The sequence below is a fragment of the Lissotriton helveticus genome, chromosome 5_1 (genome assembly GCF_964261635.1).
Source record: "Lissotriton helveticus chromosome 5_1, aLisHel1.1, whole genome shotgun sequence".
In the NCBI taxonomy this organism is placed as follows: domain Eukaryota; kingdom Metazoa; phylum Chordata; class Amphibia; order Caudata; family Salamandridae; genus Lissotriton; species Lissotriton helveticus.
Window position 1 is genome coordinate 1648297544 of NC_136065.1, and position 21603 is coordinate 1648319146.

The 21603-nt window shown below is 44.0% G+C and overlaps 23 non-coding genes across 23 annotated transcripts; 15 read left to right on the forward strand and 8 right to left on the reverse strand.

Annotated features, from left to right (window-relative positions):
- The first annotated feature begins 289 nt into the window (after nt 1-289).
- On the forward strand, nt 290-361 carry TRNAT-UGU (transfer RNA threonine (anticodon UGU)). Its single transcript has one exon. It is a non-coding gene; the product is annotated as a tRNA-Thr (tRNA).
- A 1142-nt stretch (nt 362-1503) lies between these two features.
- Nucleotides 1504-1598, reverse strand: TRNAV-UAC (transfer RNA valine (anticodon UAC)). The gene is made up of 2 exons: nt 1561-1598; nt 1504-1539 (listed from the first exon to the last, which is right to left on the reverse strand). It is a non-coding gene; the product is annotated as a tRNA-Val (tRNA).
- A 292-nt stretch (nt 1599-1890) lies between these two features.
- On the forward strand, nt 1891-1972 carry TRNAS-GCU (transfer RNA serine (anticodon GCU)). The gene has a single exon. It is a non-coding gene; the product is annotated as a tRNA-Ser (tRNA).
- A 1116-nt stretch (nt 1973-3088) lies between these two features.
- Nucleotides 3089-3160, forward strand: TRNAT-UGU (transfer RNA threonine (anticodon UGU)). Its single transcript has one exon. It is a non-coding gene; the product is annotated as a tRNA-Thr (tRNA).
- A 1142-nt stretch (nt 3161-4302) lies between these two features.
- On the reverse strand, nt 4303-4397 carry TRNAV-UAC (transfer RNA valine (anticodon UAC)). Its single transcript has 2 exons — nt 4360-4397; nt 4303-4338 (listed from the first exon to the last, which is right to left on the reverse strand). It is a non-coding gene; the product is annotated as a tRNA-Val (tRNA).
- Nucleotides 4398-4689: 292 nt separating this feature from the next.
- On the forward strand, nt 4690-4771 carry TRNAS-GCU (transfer RNA serine (anticodon GCU)). Its single transcript has one exon. It is a non-coding gene; the product is annotated as a tRNA-Ser (tRNA).
- Nucleotides 4772-5888: 1117 nt separating this feature from the next.
- TRNAT-UGU (transfer RNA threonine (anticodon UGU)) lies at nt 5889-5960 on the forward strand. Its single transcript has one exon. It is a non-coding gene; the product is annotated as a tRNA-Thr (tRNA).
- Nucleotides 5961-7116: 1156 nt separating this feature from the next.
- Nucleotides 7117-7211, reverse strand: TRNAM-CAU (transfer RNA methionine (anticodon CAU)). The gene is made up of 2 exons: nt 7174-7211; nt 7117-7152 (listed from the first exon to the last, which is right to left on the reverse strand). It is a non-coding gene; the product is annotated as a tRNA-Met (tRNA).
- A 292-nt stretch (nt 7212-7503) lies between these two features.
- TRNAS-GCU (transfer RNA serine (anticodon GCU)) lies at nt 7504-7585 on the forward strand. Its single transcript has one exon. It is a non-coding gene; the product is annotated as a tRNA-Ser (tRNA).
- Nucleotides 7586-8701: 1116 nt separating this feature from the next.
- Nucleotides 8702-8773, forward strand: TRNAT-UGU (transfer RNA threonine (anticodon UGU)). The gene has a single exon. It is a non-coding gene; the product is annotated as a tRNA-Thr (tRNA).
- Nucleotides 8774-9942: 1169 nt separating this feature from the next.
- Nucleotides 9943-10037, reverse strand: TRNAI-UAU (transfer RNA isoleucine (anticodon UAU)). The gene is made up of 2 exons: nt 10000-10037; nt 9943-9978 (listed from the first exon to the last, which is right to left on the reverse strand). It is a non-coding gene; the product is annotated as a tRNA-Ile (tRNA).
- A 292-nt stretch (nt 10038-10329) lies between these two features.
- TRNAS-GCU (transfer RNA serine (anticodon GCU)) lies at nt 10330-10411 on the forward strand. The gene has a single exon. It is a non-coding gene; the product is annotated as a tRNA-Ser (tRNA).
- Nucleotides 10412-11527: 1116 nt separating this feature from the next.
- Nucleotides 11528-11599, forward strand: TRNAT-UGU (transfer RNA threonine (anticodon UGU)). Its single transcript has one exon. It is a non-coding gene; the product is annotated as a tRNA-Thr (tRNA).
- Nucleotides 11600-12772: 1173 nt separating this feature from the next.
- On the reverse strand, nt 12773-12867 carry TRNAI-UAU (transfer RNA isoleucine (anticodon UAU)). The gene is made up of 2 exons: nt 12830-12867; nt 12773-12808 (listed from the first exon to the last, which is right to left on the reverse strand). It is a non-coding gene; the product is annotated as a tRNA-Ile (tRNA).
- Nucleotides 12868-13159: 292 nt separating this feature from the next.
- TRNAS-GCU (transfer RNA serine (anticodon GCU)) lies at nt 13160-13241 on the forward strand. Its single transcript has one exon. It is a non-coding gene; the product is annotated as a tRNA-Ser (tRNA).
- Nucleotides 13242-14357: 1116 nt separating this feature from the next.
- On the forward strand, nt 14358-14429 carry TRNAT-UGU (transfer RNA threonine (anticodon UGU)). The gene has a single exon. It is a non-coding gene; the product is annotated as a tRNA-Thr (tRNA).
- Nucleotides 14430-15598: 1169 nt separating this feature from the next.
- Nucleotides 15599-15693, reverse strand: TRNAI-UAU (transfer RNA isoleucine (anticodon UAU)). Its single transcript has 2 exons — nt 15656-15693; nt 15599-15634 (listed from the first exon to the last, which is right to left on the reverse strand). It is a non-coding gene; the product is annotated as a tRNA-Ile (tRNA).
- A 292-nt stretch (nt 15694-15985) lies between these two features.
- TRNAS-GCU (transfer RNA serine (anticodon GCU)) lies at nt 15986-16067 on the forward strand. The gene has a single exon. It is a non-coding gene; the product is annotated as a tRNA-Ser (tRNA).
- Nucleotides 16068-17183: 1116 nt separating this feature from the next.
- Nucleotides 17184-17255, forward strand: TRNAT-UGU (transfer RNA threonine (anticodon UGU)). Its single transcript has one exon. It is a non-coding gene; the product is annotated as a tRNA-Thr (tRNA).
- A 1169-nt stretch (nt 17256-18424) lies between these two features.
- TRNAI-UAU (transfer RNA isoleucine (anticodon UAU)) lies at nt 18425-18519 on the reverse strand. The gene is made up of 2 exons: nt 18482-18519; nt 18425-18460 (listed from the first exon to the last, which is right to left on the reverse strand). It is a non-coding gene; the product is annotated as a tRNA-Ile (tRNA).
- A 292-nt stretch (nt 18520-18811) lies between these two features.
- On the forward strand, nt 18812-18893 carry TRNAS-GCU (transfer RNA serine (anticodon GCU)). The gene has a single exon. It is a non-coding gene; the product is annotated as a tRNA-Ser (tRNA).
- Nucleotides 18894-20009: 1116 nt separating this feature from the next.
- Nucleotides 20010-20081, forward strand: TRNAT-UGU (transfer RNA threonine (anticodon UGU)). Its single transcript has one exon. It is a non-coding gene; the product is annotated as a tRNA-Thr (tRNA).
- A 1173-nt stretch (nt 20082-21254) lies between these two features.
- Nucleotides 21255-21349, reverse strand: TRNAI-UAU (transfer RNA isoleucine (anticodon UAU)). The gene is made up of 2 exons: nt 21312-21349; nt 21255-21290 (listed from the first exon to the last, which is right to left on the reverse strand). It is a non-coding gene; the product is annotated as a tRNA-Ile (tRNA).
- Nucleotides 21350-21603: the final 254 nt, after the last annotated feature.

The window sequence follows — 21603 nt, forward strand, 5'->3', positions numbered from 1 at the left end:
GCCCCACAGAGACAGATCACTTCTAATAAGTGAGTTCTCTATCTGTCACTGATTGTGGACATACTAACTAGAGCTATCAGTATGGTCATAAATGTGAATACTCTTATGTTCTCAAATCAAAATGGAGTTTTTCCTACTTCCAAGAAAAGTGTCTTAAGCATGCTCTTCAATTTGTGCACGCATGTAGACATTCAAATGCAACTGCATTTCCATACAGAGTCTCAAAATCATAGATATCTTCATACCGCAGTAAGAATACATGAAGCGATTTACATACTGCAGGCAGGCTGGCCTTGTAGCTCAGTGGCAGAGCACTGGTCTTGTAAACCAGGGGTCATGAGTTCAAGCCTCATCAGGGCCTTTTTATATGTGAGTTTCTGTATGTTGTTTCCAAGTCATTCTTTCTAGGAGTCACACCTTGTCTTAAGTTTGCTTATTGACAAGCTTCCCTTTCCTGCTTTCATCGTATCAAGAAGACTTCATGAAAACCATTGAACCATAAACTATGGGATCGCCTGACGAACGCCTGACAAACGCCATTCTCACCCCGCCGGGCAATCCCTGCCGGGCAAAGCTAAATAAGCCATGCATATTTGAAGTTCCTTTGAAAGTCAGAGCGAGGACTATGACCTCTGTTCAGACTGAGTCTGCATCCACAGAAAGGATGAAATAAGGATCTAGAAATTTCACCAAGGAGATGTGAACTTCATCCCCCTTAAAATACTTTTCCTCCCAGATGCCCCGGCTCTTAGGCAAATGAGGTTAATCTTCAAAACCCCACCCCCACTAACCATAAATATCCGACTCTCCTGCTGTCCATTCAAATGATACAAGGTATCTTGTACATAGAGAGAATGTGAGAAAAAGCAGAATCGCTTCATAGATTTCGTGACCTTGGATGGGTGGGCTGGATAAAGAAGTGAACCTGATTTCGGGAAAAGGAGTATCGTGATGGGGATGAGGAAAAGAGAACATGGACCACATTCACAAGTTAGAGAAATAAATATATTAGGTTGAATGGTTTTAAAAAGTTAACTTTGAGCATGAATTGTTTTTTTAAACTGCAAAGAATAAAAAAAATCAATGTGGGATTGGAGGCACAATCTGAGCAGAAAGCACCATAAGCTGCTATGGTGCAACTCTTATGTTGACTAGAAACATTAATATGATGACGCTCTTCTTTTGATATGTCTTTCAGTTAAATTTTACTGTAAGTAGCTGATACAGCACTGTTTGCAGCTCCTCAGTATATGGTTATCCCGTGACAACAATGTTTTCATCATATTTATTATTCTACAAATGTATTTTTAAATGCACTGATGTGGTGTTTGCATGCTATGCAAGACGGCACATCATGGAATGTTTATAAGGAGCATCGAATAGGATTGTGATATTTGCACCTGGAAGAGTCGGACACGCAGATCCTGAAAAGAAGTAAAAACTCTCTAGCTTTACTAGAGCTACTTTACTTTTAGTGAAATGGTTTATGAAAACCCAGTAAGCTGCTCCAGGTGAGGCTCAAACTCACAACCTCAGCATGCCTCAATGCAAGTACTGCTGTGTAAGTACCGCGCGCTATCCGATTGCGCCACTGGAGCTCACTGTTCTCATACCTCCCCAGTTGAGCCATCTAGAGCTGACCAAGTAGATACTGGCACTGCTCCCTTATTCACTGTGCAAGATCGACTCACATGCTAGCATGTTATCATGACTATTAAAAACTACAGTCCTAATGGAACAGATTTGATAATTCTGCTATATCATGTGCTCTGTCTATTGAACACCACATATATTTGCCAGTTCTGACACAGTCTAGGAGAAACTTATGATTATTTGTAATTAGCACATCGTAAGAATTTCCTAAAAAATGAAACATAGTCACCTAAGGCAGACGAGGTGGCCGAGTGGTTAAGGCGATGGACTGCTAATCCATTGTGCTCTGCACGCGTGGGTTCGAATCCCACCTTCGTCGGAATGCCATCAGACACTCTTTTGAAGGTGGGCATGTCTCGTAGTACAATTACACTCTCTTTCAAGACACAGCCATAATCCACTAGAAGGGCCCAACTGACTATTCCATTTTGGCAATTATGTCAAATTAAGGGAAGTGTTTTGTGCTTAATTGAAATTAGATCTTTCATGAAGTGTCCAGAGGATTGCCTTTCCCTCACTCCTGGCCTTCTAACTAACCCTGGTCGTAGTGGGCGTAGTGGGACTCCGCGGAGCTACGCGGAGTGGGCGAGAAGCTACGCCCACTCCCGCACTCCGCGTAGCCCCAATACGCACCTCCCTCCCGCTCTCCCCTACATACATTATTTAAGCAACTACCCTTAATCAAACAATTTTAAAGCACTTACCGTGTCCGGGGCTCATCCGGGGCTCCCTCTTGGAATAGCGTCGTCCTGGATACCAATGCCCATGCGCGGGAGGCCGCGCATGCGCATTGGTATCCAGGAAGGGACGCTATTCCAAGAGGGAGCCCCGGAAGAGCCCCGGACATGGTAAGTGCTTTAAAAATTGTTTTATTAAGGTTAGTTGCTTAAATAATGTATGTAGGGGAGGGCGGGAGGGAGGCGGGTGGCGGCCGAATCGGCTACGCCCACGGAGTGGGCGTAGTGTTGCCGGCTACGCTGTCTACGCAAAATGCGTAGAAGGCAACACTACGCCTACTCCGTTGGCGTAGCCGATTCGGACGCCCAGGGTTACTTCTAACCAGTTTGGATAGATAGACTGATAAGAAAGCAGCTCTTACTCCTAAAGTTTCAGCCATCTCAAGTGTATGACTGTTGACATATGTCTGCCCCACAGAGACAGATCACTTCTAATAAGTGAGTTCTCTATCTGTCACTGATTGTGGACATACTAACTAGAGCTATCAGTATGGTCATAAATGTGAATACTCTTATGTTCTCAAATCAAAATGGAGTTTTTCCTACTTCCAAGAAAAGTGTCTTAAGCATGCTCTTCAATTTGTGCACGCATGTAGACATTCAAATGCAACTGCATTTCCATACAGAGTCTCAAAATCATAGATATCTTCATACCGCAGTAAGAATACATGAAGCGATTTACATACTGCAGGCAGGCTGGCCTTGTAGCTCAGTGGCAGAGCACTGGTCTTGTAAACCAGGGGTCATGAGTTCAAGCCTCATCAGGGCCTTTTTATATGTGAGTTTCTGTATGTTGTTTCCAAGTCATTCTTTCTAGGAGTCACACCTTGTCTTAAGTTTGCTTATTGACAAGCTTCCCTTTCCTGCTTTCATCGTATCAAGAAGACTTCATGAAAACCATTGAACCATAAACTATGGGATCGCCTGACGAACGCCTGACAAACGCCATTCTCACCCCGCCGGGCAAGCCCTGCCGGGCAAAGCTAAATAAGCCATGCATATTTGAAGTTCCTTTGAAAGTCAGAGCGAGGACTATGACCTCTGTTCAGACTGAGTCTGCATCCACAGAAAGGATGAAATAAGGATCTAGAAATTTCACCAAGGAGATGTGAACTTCATCCCCCTTAAAATACTTTTCCTCCCAGATGCCCCGGCTCTTAGGCAAATGAGGTTAATCTTCAAAACCCCACCCCCACTAACCATAAATATCCGACTCTCCTGCTGTCCATTCAAATGATACAAGGTATCTTGTACATAGAGAGAATGTGAGAAAAAGCAGAATCGCTTCATAGATTTCGTGACCTTGGATGGGTGGGCTGGATAAAGAAGTGAACCTGATTTCGGGAAAAGGAGTATCGTGATGGGGATGAGGAAAAGAGAACATGGACCACATTCACAAGTTAGAGAAATAAATATATTAGGTTGAATGGTTTTAAAAAGTTAACTTTGAGCATGAATTGTTTTTTTAAACTGCAAAGAATAAAAAAAATCAATGTGGGATTGGAGGCACAATCTGAGCAGAAAGCACCATAAGCTGCTATGGTGCAACTCTTATGTTGACTAGAAACATTAATATGATGACGCTCTTCTTTTGATATGTCTTTCAGTTAAATTTTACTGTAAGTAGCTGATACAGCACTGTTTGCAGCTCCTCAGTATATGGTTATCCCGTGACAACAATGTTTTCATCATATTTATTATTCTACAAATGTATTTTTAAATGCACTGATGTGGTGTTTGCATGCTATGCAAGACGGCACATCATGGAATGTTTATAAGGAGCATCGAATAGGATTGTGATATTTGCACCTGGAAGAGTCGGACACGCAGATCCTGAAAAGAAGTAAAAACTCTCTAGCTTTACTAGAGCTACTTTACTTTTAGTGAAATGGTTTATGAAAACCCAGTAAGCTGCTCCAGGTGAGGCTCAAACTCACAACCTCGGCATGCCTCAATGCAAGTACTTCTGTGTAAGTACCGCATGCTAACCGATTGCGCCACTGGAGCTCACTGTTCTCATACCTCCCCAGTTGAGCCATCTAGAGCTGACCAAGTAGATACTGGCACTGCTCCCTTATTCACTGTGCAAGATCGACTCACATGCTAGCATGTTATCATGACTATTAAAAACTACAGTCCTAATGGAACAGATTTGATAATTCTGCTATATCATGTGCTCTGTCTATTGAACACCACATATATTTGCCAGTTCTGACACAGTCTAGGAGAAACTTATGATTATTTGTAATTAGCACATCGTAAGAATTTCCTAAAAAATGAAACATAGTCACCTAAGGCAGACGAGGTGGCCGAGTGGTTAAGGCGATGGACTGCTAATCCATTGTGCTCTGCACGCTTGGGTTCGAATCCCACCTTCGTCGGAACGCCATCAGACACTCTTTTGAAGGTGGGCATGTCTCGTAGTACAATTACACTCTCTTTCAAGACACAGCCATAATCCACTAGAAGGGCCCAACTGACTATTCCATTTTGGCAATTATGTCAAATTAAGGGAAGTGTTTTGTGCCTAATTGAAATTAGATCTTTCATGAAGTGTCCAGAGGATTGCCTTTCCCTCACTCCTGGCCTTCTAACTAACCCTGGTCGTAGTGGGCGTAGTGGGACTCCGCGGAGCTACGCGGAGTGGGCGAGAAGCTACGCCCACTCCCGCACTCCGCGTAGCCCCACTACGCACCTCCCTCCCGCTCTCCCCTACATACATTATTTAAGCAACTACCCTTAATAAAACAATTTTAAAGCACTTACCGTGTCCGGGGCTCGTCCGGGGCTCCCTCTTGGAATAGCGTCATCCTGGATACCAATGCCCATGCGCGGGAGGCCATGCATGCGCATTGGTATCCAGGAAGGGACGCTATTCCAAGAGGGAGCCCCGGAAGAGCCCCCGGACATGGTAAGTGCTTTAAAAATTGTTTTATTAAGGTTAGTTGCTTAAATAATGTATGTAGGGGAGGGCGGGAGGGAGGCGGGTGGCGGCCGAATCGGCTACGCCCACGGAGTGGGCGTAGTGTTGCCGGCTACGCTGTCTACGCAAAATGCGTAGAAGGCAACACTACTCCTACTCCGTGGGCGTAGCCGATTCGGACGCCCAGGGTTACTTCTAACCAGTTTGGATAGATAGACTGATAAGAAAGCAGCTCTTACTCCTAAAGTTTCAGCCATCTCAAGTGTAGGACTGTTGACATATGTCTGCCCCACAGAGACAGATCACTTCTAATAAGTGAGTTCTCTATCTGTCACTGATTGTGGACATACTAACTAGAGCTATCAGTATGGTCATAAATGTGAATACTCTTATGTTCTCAAATCAAAATGGAGTTTTTCCTACTTCCAAGAAAAGTGTCTTAAGCATGCTCTTCAATTTGTGCACGCATGTAGACATTCAAATGCAACTGCATTTCCATACAGAGTCTAAAAATCATAGATATCTTCATACCGCAGTAAGAATACATGAAGCGATTTACATACTGCAGGCAGGCTGGCCTTGTAGCTCAGTGGCAGAGCACTGGTCTTGTAAACCAGGGGTCATGAGTTCAAACCTCATCAGGGCCTTTTTATATGTGAGTTTCTGTATGTTGTTTCCAAGTCATTCTTTCTAGGAGTCACACCTTGTCTTAAGTTTGCTTATTGACAAGCTTCCCTTTCCTGCTTTCATCGTATCAAGAAGACTTCATGAAAACCATTGAACCATAAACTATGGGATCGCCTGACGAACGCCTGACAAACGCCATTCTCACCCCGCCGGGCAAGCCCTGCCGGGCAAAGCTAAATAAGCCATGCATATTTGAAGTTCCTTTGAAAGTCAGAGCGAGGACTATGACCTCTGTTCAGACTGAGTCTGCATCCACAGAAAGGATGAAATAAGGATCTAGAAATTTCACCAAGGAGATGTGAACTTCATCCCCCTTAAAATACTTTTCCTCCCAGATGCCCCGGCTCTTAGGCAAATGAGGTTAATCTTCAAAACCCCACCCCCACTAACCATAAATATCCGACTCTCCTGCTGTCCATTCAAATGATACAAGGTATCTTGTACATAGAGAGAATGTGAGAAAAAGCAGAATCGCTTCATAGATTTGGTGACCTTGGATGGGTGGGCTGGATAAAGAAGTGAACCTGATTTCGGGAAAAGGAGTATCGTGATGGGGATGAGGAAAAGAGAACATGGACCACATTCACAAGTTAGAGAAATAAATATATTAGGTTGAATGGTTTTAAAAAGTTAACTTTGAGCATGAATTGTTTTTTTAAACTGCAAAGAATAAAAAAAATCAATGTGGGATTGGAGGCACAATCTGAGCAGAAAGCACCATAAGCTGCTATGGTGCAACTCTTATGTTGACTAGAAACATTAATATGATGACGCTCTTCTTTTGATATGTCTTTCAGTTAAATTTTACTGTAAGTAGCTGATACAGCACTGTGTGCAGCTCCTCAGTATATGGTTATCCCGTGACAACAATGTTTTCATCATATTTATTATTCTACAAATGTATTTTTAAATGAACTGATGTGGTGTTTGCATGCTATGCAAGACGGCACATCATGGAATGTTTATAAGGAGCATCGAATAGGATTGTGATATTTGCACCTGGAAGAGTCGGACACGCAGATCCTGAAAAGAAGTAAAAACTCTCTAGCAAGGGCCGTTTTTCCCCTGAGTTTAATCTTTACTTTTAGTGAAATGGTTTATGAAAAACCAGTAAGCTGCTCCTGGTGAGGCTCGAACTCACAACCTCGGCATGCCTCAATGCAAGTACTGCTGTATGAGTACCGCGCGCTAACCGATTGCGCCACTGGAGCTCACTGTTCTCATACCTCCCCAGTTGAGCCATCTAGAGCTGATCAAGTAGATACTGGCACTGCTCCCTTATTCACTGTGCAAGATCGACTCACATGCTAGCATGTTATCATGACTATTAAAAACTACAGTCCTAATGGAACAGATTTGATAATTCTGCTATATCATGTGCTCTGTCTATTGAACACCACATATATTTGCCAGTTCTGACACAGTCTAGGAGAAACTTATGATTATTTGTAATTAGCACATCGTAAGAATTTCCTAAAAAATGAAACATAGTCACCTAAGGCAGACGAGGTGGCCGAGTGGTTAAGGCGATGGACTGCTAATCCATTGTGCTCTGCACGCGTGGGTTCGAATCCCACCTTCGTCGGAACGCCATCAGACACTCTTTTGAAGGTGGGCATGTCTCGTAGTACAATTACACTCTCTTTCAAGACACAGCCATAATCCACTAGAAGGGCCCAACTGACTATTCCATTTTGGCAATTATGTCAAATTAAGGGAAGTGTTTTGTGCTTAATTGAAATTAGATCTTTCATGAAGTGTCCAGAGGATTGCCTTTCCCTCACTCCTGGCCTTCTAACTAACCCTGGTCGTAGTGGGCGTAGTGGGGCTCCGCGGAGCTACGCGGAGTGGGCGAGAAGCTACGCCCACTCCCGCACTCCGCGTAGCCCCACTACGCACCTCCCTCCCGCTCTCCCCTACATACATTATTTAAGCAACTACCCTTAATAAAACAATTTTAAAGCACTTACCGTGTCCGGGGCTCGTCCGGGGCTCCCTCTTGGAATAGCGTCGTCCTGGATACCAATGCCCATGCGCGGGAGGCCGCGCATGCGCATTGGTATCCAGGAAGGGACGCTATTCCAAGAGGGAGCCCCGGAAGAGCCCCGGACATGGTAAGTGCTTTAAAAATTGTTTTATTAAGGTTAGTTGCTTAAATAATGTATGTAGGGGAGGGCGGGAGGGAGGCGGGTGGCGGCCGAATCGGCTACGCCCACGGAGTGGGCGTAGTGTTGCCGGCTACTCTGTCTACGCAAAATGCGTAGAAGGCAACACTACGCCTACTCCGTGGGCGTAGCCGATTCGGACGCCCAGGGTTACTTCTAACCAGTTTGGATAGATAGACTGATAAGAAAGCAGCTCTTACTCCTAAAGTTTCAGCCATCTCAAGTGTATGACTGTTGACATATGTCAGCCCCACAGAGACAGATCACTTCTAATAAGTGAGTTCTCTATCTGTCACTGATTGTGGACATACTAACTAGAGCTATCAGTATGGTCATAAATGTGAATACTCTTATGTTCTCAAATCAAAATGGAGTTTTTCCTACTTCCAAGAAAAGTGTCTTAAGCATGCTCTTCAATTTGTGCACGCATGTAGACATTCAAATGCAACTGCATTTCCATACAGAGTCTCAAAATCATAGATATCTTCATACCGCAGTAAGAATACATGAAGCGATTTACATACTGCAGGCAGGCTGGCCTTGTAGCTCAGTGGCAGAGCACTGGTCTTGTAAACCAGGGGTCATGAGTTCAAGCCTCATCAGGGCCTTTTTATATGTGAGTTTCTGTATGTTGTTTCCAAGTCATTCTTTCTAGGAGTCACACCTTGTCTTAAGTTTGCTTATTGACAAGCTTCCCTTTCCTGCTTTCATCGTATCAAGAAGACTTCATGAAAACCATTGAACCATAAACTATGGCCTCACCCCTTCCGATCGCCTGACGAATGCCTGACAAACGCCATTCTCACCCCGCCGGGCAAGCCCTGCCGGGCAAAGCTAAATAAGCCATGCATATTTGAAGTTCCTTTGAAAGTCAGAGCGAGGACTATGACCTCTGTTCAGACTGAGTCTGCATCCACAGAAAGGATGAAATAAGGATCTAGAAATTTCACCAAGGAGATGTGAACTTCATCCCCCTTAAAATACTTTTCCTCCCAGATGCCCCGGCTCTTAGGCAAATGAGGTTAATCTTCAAAACCCCACCCCCACTAACCATAAATATCCGACTCTCCTGCTGTCCATTCAAATGATACAAGGTATCTTGTACATAGAGAGAATGTGAGAAAAAGCAGAATCGCTTCATAGATTTGGTGACCTTGGATGGGTGGGCTGGATAAAGAAGTGAACCTGATTTCGGGAAAAGGAGTATCGTGATGGGGATGAGGAAAAGAGAACATGGACCACATTCACAAGTTAGAGAAATAAATATATTAGGTTGAATGGTTTTAAAAAGTTAACTTTGAGCATGAATTGTTTTTTTAAACTGCAAAGAATAAAAAAAATCAATGTGGGATTGGAGGCACAATCTGAGCAGAAAGCACCATAAGCTGCTATGGTGCAACTCTTATGTTGACTAGAAACATTAATATGATGACGCTCTTCTTTTGATATGTCTTTCAGTTAAATTTTACTGTAAGTAGCTGATACAGCACTGTTTGCAGCTCCTCAGTATATGGTTATCCCGTGACAACAATGTTTTCATCATATTTATTATTCTACAAATGTATTTTTAAATGCACTGATGTGGTGTTTGCATGCTATGCAAGACGGCACATCATGGAATGTTTATAAGGAGCATCGAATAGGATTGTGATATTTGCACCTGGAAGAGTCGGACACGCAGATCCTGAAAAGAAGTAAAAACTCTCTAGCAAGGGCCGTCTTTCCCCTGAGTTTAATCTTTACTTTTAGTGAAATGGTTTATGAAAAACCAGTAAGCTGCTCCAGGTGAGGCTCGAACTCACAACCTCGGCATGCCTCAATGCAAGTACTGCTGTATAAGTACCTCGCGCTAACCGATTGCGCCACTGGAGCTCACTGTTCTCATACCTCCCCAGTTGAGCCATCTAGAGCTGACCAAGTAGATACTGGCACTGCTCCCTTATTCACTGTGCAAGATCGACTCACATGCTAGCATGTTATCATGACTATTAAAAACTACAGTCCTAATGGAACAGATTTGATAATTCTGCTATATCATGTGCTCTGTCTATTGAACACCACATATATTTGCCAGTTCTGACACAGTCTAGGAGAAACTTATGATTATTTGTAATTAGCACATCGTAAGAATTTCCTAAAAAATGAAACATAGTCACCTAAGGCAGACGAGGTGGCCGAGTGGTTAAGGCGATGGACTGCTAATCCATTGTGCTCTGTACGCGTGGGTTCGAATCCCACCTTCGTCGGAACGCCATCAGACACTCTTTTGAAGGTGGGCATGTCTCGTAGTACAATTACACTCTCTTTCAAGACACAGCCATAATCCACTAGAAGGGCCCAACTGACTATTCCATTTTGGCAATTATGTCAAATTAAGGGAAGTGTTTTGTGCTTAATTGAAATTAGATCTTTCATGAAGTGTCCAGAGGATTGCCTTTCCCTCACTCCTGGCCTTCTAACTAACCCTGGTCGTAGTGGGCGTAGTGGGGCTCCGCGGAGCTACGCGGAGTGGGCGAGAAGCTACGCCCACTCCCGCACTCCGCGTAGCCCCACTCCGCACCTCCCTCCCGCTCTCCCCTACATACATTATTTAAGCAACTACCCTTAATAAAACAATTTTAAAGCACTTACCGTGTCCGGGGCTCGTCCGGGGCTCCCTCTTGGAATAGCGTCGTCCTGGATACCAATGCCCATGCGCGGGAGGCCGCGCATGCGCATTGGTATCCAGGAAGGGACGCTATTCCAAGAGGGAGCCCCGGAAGAGCCCCGGACATGGTAAGTGCTTTAAAAATTGTTTTATTAAGGTTAGTTGCTTAAATAATGTATGTAGGGGAGGGCGGGAGGGAGGCGGGTGGCGGCCGAATCGGCTACGCCCACGGAGTGGGCGTAGTGTTGCCGGCTACGCTGTCTACGCAAAATGCGTAGAAGGCAACACTACGCCTACTCCGTGGGCGTAGCCGATTCGGACGCCCAGGGTTACTTCTAACCAGTTTGGATAGATAGACTGATAAGAAAGCAGCTCTTACTCCTAAAGTTTCAGCCATCTCAAGTGTATGACTGTTGACATATGACTGCCCCACAGAGACAGATCACTTCTAATAAGTGAGTTCTCTATCTGTCACTGATTGTGGACATACTAACTAGAGCTATCAGTGTGGTCATAAATGTGAATACTCTTATGTTCTCAAATCAAAATGGAGTTTTTCCTACTTCCAAGAAAAGTGTCTTAAGCATGCTCTTCAATTTGTGCACGCATGTAGACATTCAAATGCAACTGCATTTCCATACAGAGTCTCAAAATCATTGATATCTTCATACCGCAGTAAGAATACATGAAGCGATTTACATACTGCAGGCAGGCTGGCCTTGTAGCTCAGTGGCAGAGCACTGGTCTTGTAAACCAGGGGTCATGAGTTCAAGCCTCATCAGGGCCTTTTTATATGTGAGTTTCTGTATGTTGTTTCCAAGTCATTCTTTCTAGGAGTCACACCTTGTCTTAAGTTTGCTTATTGACAAGCTTCCCTTTCCTGCTTTCATTGTATCAAGAAGACTTCATGAAAACCATTGAACCATAAACTATGGCCTCACCCCTTCCGATCGCCTGACGAACGCCTGACAAACGCCATTCTCACCCCGCCGGGCAAGCCCTGCAGGGCAAAGCTAAATAAGCCATGCATATTTGAAGTTCCTTTGAAAGTCAGAGCGAGGACTATGACCTCTGTTCAGACTGAGTCTGCATCCACAGAAAGGATGAAATAAGGATCTAGAAATTTCACCAAGGAGATGATGTGAACTTCATCCCCCTTAAAATACTTTTCCTCCCAGATGCCCCGGCTCTTAGGCAAATGAGGTTAATCTTCAAAACCCCACCCCCACTAACCATAAATATCCGACTCTCCTGCTGTCCATTCAAATGATACAAGGTATCTTGTACATAGAGAGAATGTGAGAAAAAGCAGAATCGCTTCATAGATTTGGTGACCTTGGATGGGTGGGCTGGATAAAGAAGTGAACCTGATTTCGGGAAAAGGAGTATCGTGATGGGGATGAGGAAAAGAGAACATGGACCACAATCACAAGTTAGAGAAATAAATATATTAGGTTGAATGGTTTTAAAAAGTTAACTTTGAGCATGAATTGTTTTTTTAAACTGCAAATAATAAAAAAAAATCAATGTGGGATTGGAGGCACAATCCGAGCAGAAAGCACCATAAGCTGCTATGGTGCAACTCTTATGTTGACTAGAAACATTAATATGATGACGCTCTTCTTTTGATATGTCTTTCAGTTAAATTTTACTGTAAGTAGCTGATACAGCACTGTTTGCAGCTCCTCAGTATATGGTTATCCCGTGACAACAATGTTTTCATCATATTTATTATTCTACAAATGTATTTTTAAATGCACTGATGTGGTGTTTGCATGCTATGCAAGACGGCACATCATGGAATGTTTATAAGGAGCATCGAATAGGATTGTGATATTTGCACCTGGAAGAGTCGGACACGCAGATCCTGAAAAGAAGTAAAAACTCTCTAGCAAGGGCCGTCTTTCCCCTGAGTTTAATCTTTACTTTTAGTGAAATGGTTTATGAAAAACCAGTAAGCTGCTCAAGGTGAGGCTCGAACTCACAACCTCGGCATGCCTCAATGCAAGTACTGCTGTATAAGTACCGCGCGCTAACCAATTGCGCCACTGGAGCTCACTGTTCTCATACCTCCCCAGTTGAGCCATCTAGAGCTGACCAAGTAGATACTGGCACTGCTCCCTTATTCACTGTGCAAGATCGACTCACATGCTAGCATGTTATCATGACTATTAAAAACTACAGTCCTAATGGAACAGATTTGATAATTCTGCTATATCATGTGCTCTGTCTATTGAACACCACATATATTTGCCAGTTCTGACACAGTCTAGGAGAAACTTATGATTATTTGTAATTAGCACATCGTAAGAATTTCCTAAAAAATGAAACATAGTCACCTAAGGCAGACGAGGTGGCCGAGTGGTTAAGGCGATGGACTGCTAATCCATTGTGCTCTGCACGCGTGGGTTCGAATCCCACCTTCGTCGGAACGCCATCAGACACTCTTTTGAAGGTGGGCATGTCTCGTAGTACAATTACACTCTCTTTCAAGACACAGCCATAATCCACTAGAAGGGCCCAACTGACTATTCCATTTTGGCAATTATGTCAAATTAAGGGAAGTGTTTTGTGCTTAATTGAAATTAGATCTTTCATGAAGTGTCCAGAGGATTGCCTTTCCCTCACTCCTGGCCTTCTAACTAACCCTGGTCGTAGTGGGCGTAGTGGGGCTCCGCGGAGCTACGCGGAGTGGGCGAGAAGCTACGCCCACTCCCGCACTCCGCGTAGCCCCACTACGCACCTCCCTCCCGCTCTCCCCTACATACATTATTTAAGCAACTACCCTTAATAAAACAATTTTAAAGCACTTACCGTGTCCGGGGCTCGTCCGGGGCTCCCTCTTGGAATAGCGTCGTCCTGGATACCAATGCCCATGCGCGGGAGGCCGCGCATGCGCATTGGTATCCAGGAAGGGACGCTATTCCAAGAGGGAGCCCCGGAAGAGCCCCGGACATGGTAAGTGCTTTAAAAATTGTTTTATTAAGGTTAGTTGCTTAAATAATGTATGTAGGGGAGGGCGGGAGGGAGGCGGGTGGCGGCCGAATCGGCTACGCCCACGGAGTGGGCGTAGTGTTGCCGGCTACGCTGTCTACGCAAAATGCGTAGAAGGCAACACTACGCCTACTCCGTGGGCGTAGCCGATTCGGACGCCCAGGGTTACTTCTAACCAGTTTGGATAGATAGACTGATAAGAAAGCAGCTCTTACTCCTAAAGTTTCAGCCATCTCAAGTGTATGACTGTTGACATATGTCTGCCCCACAGAGACAGATCACTTCTAATAAGTGAGTTCTCTATCTGTCACTGATTGTGGACATACTAACTAGAGCTATCAGTATGGTCATAAATGTGAATACTCTTATGTTCTCAAATCAAAATGGAGTTTTTCCTACTTCCAAGAAAAGTGTCTTAAGCATGCTCTTCAATTTGTGCACGCATGTAGACATTCAAATGCAACTGCATTTCCATACAGAGTCTCAAAATCATAGATATCTTCATACCGCAGTAAGAATACATGAAGCGATTTACATACTGCAGGCAGGCTGGCCTTGTAGCTCAGTGGCAGAGCACTGGTCTTGTAAACCAGGGGTCATGAGTTCAAGCCTCATCAGGGCCTTTTTATATGTGAGTTTCTGTATGTTGTTTCCAAGTCATTCTTTCTAGGAGTCACACCTTGTCTTAAGTTTGCTTATTGACAAGCTTCCCTTTCCTGCTTTCATCGTATCAAGAAGACTTCATGAAAACCATTGAACCATAAACTATGGCCTCACCCCTTCCGATCGCCTGACGAATGCCTGACAAACGCCATTCTCACCCCGCCGGGCAAGCCCTGCCGGGCAAAGCTAAATAAGCCATGCATATTTGAAGTTCCTTTGAAAGTCAGAGCGAGGACTATGACCTCTGTTCAGACTGAGTCTGCATCCACAGAAAGGATGAAATAAGGATCTAGAAATTTCACCAAGGAGATGTGAACTTCATCCCCCTTAAAATACTTTTCCTCCCAGATGCCCCGGCTCTTAGGCAAATGAGGTTAATCTTCAAAACCCCACCCCCACTAACCATAAATATCCGACTCTCCTGCTGTCCATTCAAATGATACAAGGTATCTTGTACATAGAGAGAATGTGAGAAAAAGCAGAATCGCTTCATAGATTTGGTGACCTTGGATGGGTGGGCTGGATAAAGAAGTGAACCTGATTTCGGGAAAAGGAGTATCGTGATGGGGATGAGGAAAAGAGAACATGGACCACATTCACAAGTTAGAGAAATAAATATATTAGGTTGAATGGTTTTAAAAAGTTAACTTTGAGCATGAATTGTTTTTTTAAACTGCAAAGAATAAAAAAAATCAATGTGGGATTGGAGGCACAATCTGAGCAGAAAGCACCATAAGCTGCTATGGTGCAACTCTTATGTTGACTAGAAACATTAATATGATGACGCTCTTCTTTTGATATGTCTTTCAGTTAAATTTTACTGTAAGTAGCTGATACAGCACTGTTTGCAGCTCCTCAGTATATGGTTATCCCGTGACAACAATGTTTTCATCATATTTATTATTCTACAAATGTATTTTTAAATGCACTGATGTGGTGTTTGCATGCTATGCAAGACGGCACATCATGGAATGTTTATAAGGAGCATCGAATAGGATTGTGATTTTTGCACCTGGAAGAGTCGGACACGCAGATCCTGAAAAGAAGTAAAAACTCTCTAGCAAGGGCCGTCTTTCCCCTGAGTTTAATCTTTACTTTTAGTGAAATGGTTTATGAAAAACCAGTAAGCTACTCCAGGTGAGGCTCGAACTCACAACCTCGGCATGCCTCAATGCAAGTACTGCTGTATAAGTACCGCGCGCTAACCGATTGCGCCACTGGAGCTCACTGTTCTCATACCTCCCCAGTTGAGCCATCTAGAGCTGACCAAGTAGATACTGGCACTGCTCCCTTATTCACTGTGCAAGATCGACTCACATGCTAGCATGTTATCATGACTATTAAAAACTACAGTCCTAATGGAACAGATTTGATAATTCTGCTATATCATGTGCTCTGTCTATTGAACACCACATATATTTGCCAGTTCTGACACAGTCTAGGAGAAACTTATGATTATTTGTAATTAGCACATCGTAAGAATTTCCTAAAAAATGAAACATAGTCACCTAAGGCAGACGAGGTGGCCGAGTGGTTAAGGCGATGGACTGCTAATCCATTGTGCTCTGCACGCGTAGGTTCGAATCCCACCTTCGTTGGAACGCCATCAGACACTCTTTTGAAGGTGGGCATGTCTCGTAGTACAATTACACTCTCTTTCAAGACACAGCCATAATCCACTAGAAGGGCCCAACTGACTATTCCATTTTGGCAATTATGTCAAATTAAGGGAAGTGTTTTGTGCTTAATTGAAATTAGATCTTTCATGAAGTGTCCAGAGGATTGCCTTTCCCTCACTCCTGGCCTTCTAACTAACCCTGGTCGTAGTGGGCGTAGTGGGGCTCCGCGGAGCTACGCGGAGTGGGCGAGAAGCTACGCCCACTCCCGCACTCCGCGTAGCCCCACTACGCACCTCCCTCCCGCTCTCCCCTACATACATTATTTAAGCAACTACCCTTAATAAAACAATTTTAAAGCACTTACCGTGTCCGGGGCTCGTCCGGGGCTCCCTCTTGGAATAGCGTCGTCCTGGATACCAATGCCCATGCGCGGGAGGCCGCGCATGCGCATTGGTATCCAGGAAGGGACGCTATTCCAAGAGGGAGCCCCGGAAGAGCCCCGGACATGGTAAGTGCTTTAAAAATTGTTTTATTAAGGTTAGTTGCTTAAATAATGTATGTAGGGGAGGGCGGGAGGGAGGCGGGTGGCGGCCGAATCGGCTACGCACCCGGAGTGGGCGTAGTGTTGCCGGCTACGCTGTCTACGCAAAATGCGTAGAAGGCAACACTACACCTACTCCGTGGGCGTAGCCGATTCGGACGCCCAGGGTTACTTCTAACCAGTTTGGATAGATAGACTGATAAGAAAGCAGCTCTTACTCCTAAAGTTTCAGCCATCTCAAGTGTATGACTGTTGACATATGTCTGCCCCACAGAGACAGATCACTTCTAATAAGTGAGTTCTCTATCTGTCACTGATTGTGGACATACTAACTAGAGCTATCAGTATGGTCATAAATGTGAATACTCTTATGTTCTCAAATCAAAATGGAGTTTTTCCTACTTCCAAGAAAAGTGTCTTAAGCATGCTCTTCAATTTGTGCACGCATGTAGACATTCAAATGCAACTGCATTTCCATACAGAGTCTCAAAATCATAGATATCTTCATACCGCAGTAAGAATACATGAAGCGATTTACATACTGCAGGCAGGCTGGCCTTGTAGCTCAGTGGCAGAGCACTGGTCTTGTAAACCAGGGGTCATGAGTTCAAGCCTCATCAGGGCCTTTTAATATGTGAGTTTCTGTATGTTGTTTCCAAGTCATTCTTTCTAGGAGTCACACCTTGTCTTAAGTTTGCTTATTGACAAGCTTCCCTTTCCTGCTTTCATCGTATCAAGAAGACTTCATGAAAACCATTGAACCATAAACTATGGCCTCACCCCTTCCGATCGCCTGACGAATGCCTGACAAACGCCATTCTCACCCCGCCGGGCAAGCCCTGCCGGGCAAAGCTAAATAAGCCATGCATATTTGAAGTTCCTTTGAAAGTCAGAGCGAGGACTATGACCTCTGTTCAGACTGAGTCTGCATCCACAGAAAGGATGAAATAAGGATCTAGAAATTTCACCAAGGAGATGTGAACTTCATCCCCCTTAAAATACTTTTCCTCCCAGATGCCCCGGCTCTTAGGCAAATGAGGTTAATCTTCAAAACCCCACCCCCACTAACCATAAATATCCGACTCTCCTGCTGTCCATTCAAATGATACAAGGTATCTTGTACATAGAGAGAATGTGAGAAAAAGCAGAATCGCTTCATAGATTTGGTGACCTTGGATGGGTGGGCTGGATAAAGAAGTGAACCTGATTTCGGGAAAAGGAGTATCGTGATGGGGATGAGGAAAAGAGAACATGGACCACATTCACAAGTTAGAGAAATAAATATATTAGGTTGAATGGTTTTAAAAAGTTAACTTTGAGCATGAATTGTTTTTTTAAACTGCAAAGAATAAAAAAAATCAATGTGGGATTGGAGGCACAATCTGAGCAGAAAGCACCATAAGCTGCTATGGTGCAACTCTTATGTTGACTAGAAACATTAATATGATGACGCTCTTCTTTTGATATGTCTTTCAGTTAAATTTTACTGTAAGTAGCTGATACAGCACTGTTTGCAGCTCCTCAGTATATGGTTATCCCGTGACAACAATGTTTTCATCATATTTATTATTCTACAAATGTATTTTTAAATGCACTGATGTGGTGTTTGCATGCTATGCAAGACGGCACATCATGGAATGTTTATAAGGAGCATCGAATAGGATTGTGATATTTGCACCTGGAAGAGTCGGACACGCAGATCCTGAAAAGAAGTAAAAACTCTCTAGCAAGGGCCGTCTTTCCCCTGAGTTTAATCTTTACTTTTAGTGAAATGGTTTATGAAAAACCAGTAAGCTGCTCCAGGTGAGGCTCGAACTCACAACCTCGGCATGCCTCAATGCAAGTACTGCTGTATAAGTACCTCGCACTAACCGATTGCGCCACTGGAGCTCACTGTTCTCATACCTCCCCAGTTGAGCCATCTAGAGCTGACCAAGTAGATACTGGCACTGCTCCCTTATTCACTGTGCAAGATCGACTCACATGCTAGCATGTTATCATGACTATTAAAAACTACAGTCCTAATGGAACAGATTTGATAATTCTGCTATATCATGTGCTCTGTCTATTGAACACCACATATATTTGCCAGTTCTGACACAGTCTAGGAGAAACTTATGATTATTTGTAATTAGCACATCGTAAGAATTTCCTAAAAAATGAAACATAGTCACCTAAGGCAGACGAGGTGGCCGAGTGGTTAAGGCGATGGACTGCTAATCCATTGTGCTCTGCACGCGTGGGTTCGAATCCCACCTTCGTCGGAACGCCATCAGACACTCTTTTGAAGGTGGGCATGTCTCGTAGTACAATTACACTCTCTTTCAAGACACAGCCATAATCCACTAGAAGGGCCCAACTGACTATTCCATTTTGGCAATTATGTCAAATTAAGGGAAGTGTTTTGTGCTTAATTGAAATTAGATCTTTCATGAAGTGTCCAGAGGATTGCCTTTCCCTCACTCCTGGCCTTCTAACTAACCCTGGTCGTAGTGGGCGTAGTGGGGCTCCGCGGAGCTACGCGGAGTGGGCGAGAAGCTACGCCCACTCCCGCACTCCGCGTAGCCCCACTCCGCACCTCCCTCCCGCTCTCCCCTACATACATTATTTAAGCAACTACCCTTAATAAAACAATTTTAAAGCACTTACCGTGTCCGGGGCTCGTCCGGGGCTCCCTCTTGGAATAGCGTCGTCCTGGATACCAATGCCCATGCGCGGGAGGCCGCGCATGCGCATTGGTATCCAGGAAGGGACGCTATTCCAAGAGGGAGCCCCGGAAGAGCCCCGGACATGGTAAGTGCTTTAAAAATTGTTTTATTAAGGTTAGTTGCTTAAATAATGTATGTAGGGGAGGGCGGGAGGGAGGCGGGTGGCGGCCGAATCGGCTACGCCCACGGAGTGGGCGTAGTGTTGCCGGCTACGCTGTCTACGCAAAATGCGTAGAAGGCAACACTACGCCTACTCCGTGGGCGTAGCCGATTCGGACGCCCAGGGTTACTTCTAACCAGTTTGGATAGATAGACTGATAAGAAAGCAGCTCTTACTCCTAAAGTTTCAGCCATCTCAAGTGTATGACTGTTGACATATGTCTGCCCCACAGAGACAGATCACTTCTAATAAGTGAGTTCTCTATCTGTCACTGATTGTGGACATACTAACTAGAGCTATCAGTGTGGTCATAAATGTGAATACTCTTATGTTCTCAAATCAAAATGGAGTTTTTCCTACTTCCAAGAAAAGTGTCTTAAGCATGCTCTTCAATTTGTGCACGCATGTAGACATTCAAATGCAACTGCATTTCCATACAGAGTCTCAAAATCATTGATATCTTCATACCGCAGTAAGAATACATGAAGCGATTTACATACTGCAGGCAGGCTGGCCTTGTAGCTCAGTGGCAGAGCACTGGTCTTGTAAACCAGGGGTCATGAGTTCAAGCCTCATCAGGGCCTTTTTATATGTGAGTTTCTGTATGTTGTTTCCAAGTCATTCTTTCTAGGAGTCACACCTTGTCTTAAGTTTGCTTATTGACAAGCTTCCCTTTCCTGCTTTCATTGTATCAAGAAGACTTCATGAAAACCATTGAACCATAAACTATGGCCTCACCCCTTCCGATCGCCTGACGAACGCCTGACAAACGCCATTCTCACCCCGCCGGGCAAGCCCTGCAGGGCAAAGCTAAATAAGCCATGCATATTTGAAGTTCCTTTGAAAGTCAGAGCGAGGACTATGACCTCTGTTCAGACTGAGTCTGCATCCACAGAAAGGATGAAATAAGGATCTAGAAATTTCACCAAGGAGATGATGTGAACTTCATCCCCCTTAAAATACTTTTCCTCCCAGATGCCCCGGCTCTTAGGCAAATGAGGTTAATCTTCAAAACCCCACCCCCACTAACCATAAATATCCGACTCTCCTGCTGTCCATTCAAATGATACAAGGTATCTTGTACATAGAGAGAATGTGAGAAAAAGCAGAATCGCTTCATAGATTTGGTGACCTTGGATGGGTGGGCTGGATAAAGAAGTGAACCTGATTTCGGGAAAAGGAGTATCGTGATGGGGATGAGGAAAAGAGAACATGGACCACAATCACAAGTTAGAGAAATAAATATATTAGGTTGAATGGTTTTAAAAAGTTAACTTTGAGCATGAATTGTTTTTTTAAACTGCAAAGAATAAAAAAAAATCAATGTGGGATTGGAGGCACAATCTGAGCAGAAAGCACCATAAGCTGCTATGGTGCAACTCTTATGTTGACTAGAAACATTAATATGATGACGCTCTTCTTTTGATATGTCTTTCAGTTAAATTTTACTGTAAGTAGCTGATACAGCACTGTTTGCAGCTCCTCAGTATATGGTTATCCCGTGACAACAATGTTTTCATCATATTTATTATTCTACAAATGTATTTTTAAATGCACTGATGTGGTGTTTGCATGCTATGCAAGACGGCACATCATGGAATGTTTATAAGGAGCATCGAATAGGATTGTGATATTTGCACCTGGAAGAGTCGGACACGCAGATCCTGAAAAGAAGTAAAAACTCTCTAGCAAGGGCCGTCTTTCCCCTGAGTTTAATCTTTACTTTTAGTGAAATGGTTTATGAAAAACCAGTAAGCTGCTCCAGGTGAGGCTCGAACTCACAACCTCGGCATGCCTCAATGCAAGTACTGCTGTATAAGTACCTCGCACTAACCGATTGCGCCACTGGAGCTCACTGTTCTCATACCTCCCCAGTTGAGCCATCTAGAGCTGACCAAGTAGATACTGGCACTGCTCCCTTATTCACTGTGCAAGATCGACTCACATGCTAGCATGTTATCATGACTATTAAAAACTACAGTCCTAATGGAACAGATTTGATAATTCTGCTATATCATGTGCTCTGTCTATTGAACACCACATATATTTGCCAGTTCTGACACAGTCTAGGAGAAACTTATGATTATTTGTAATTAGCACATCGTA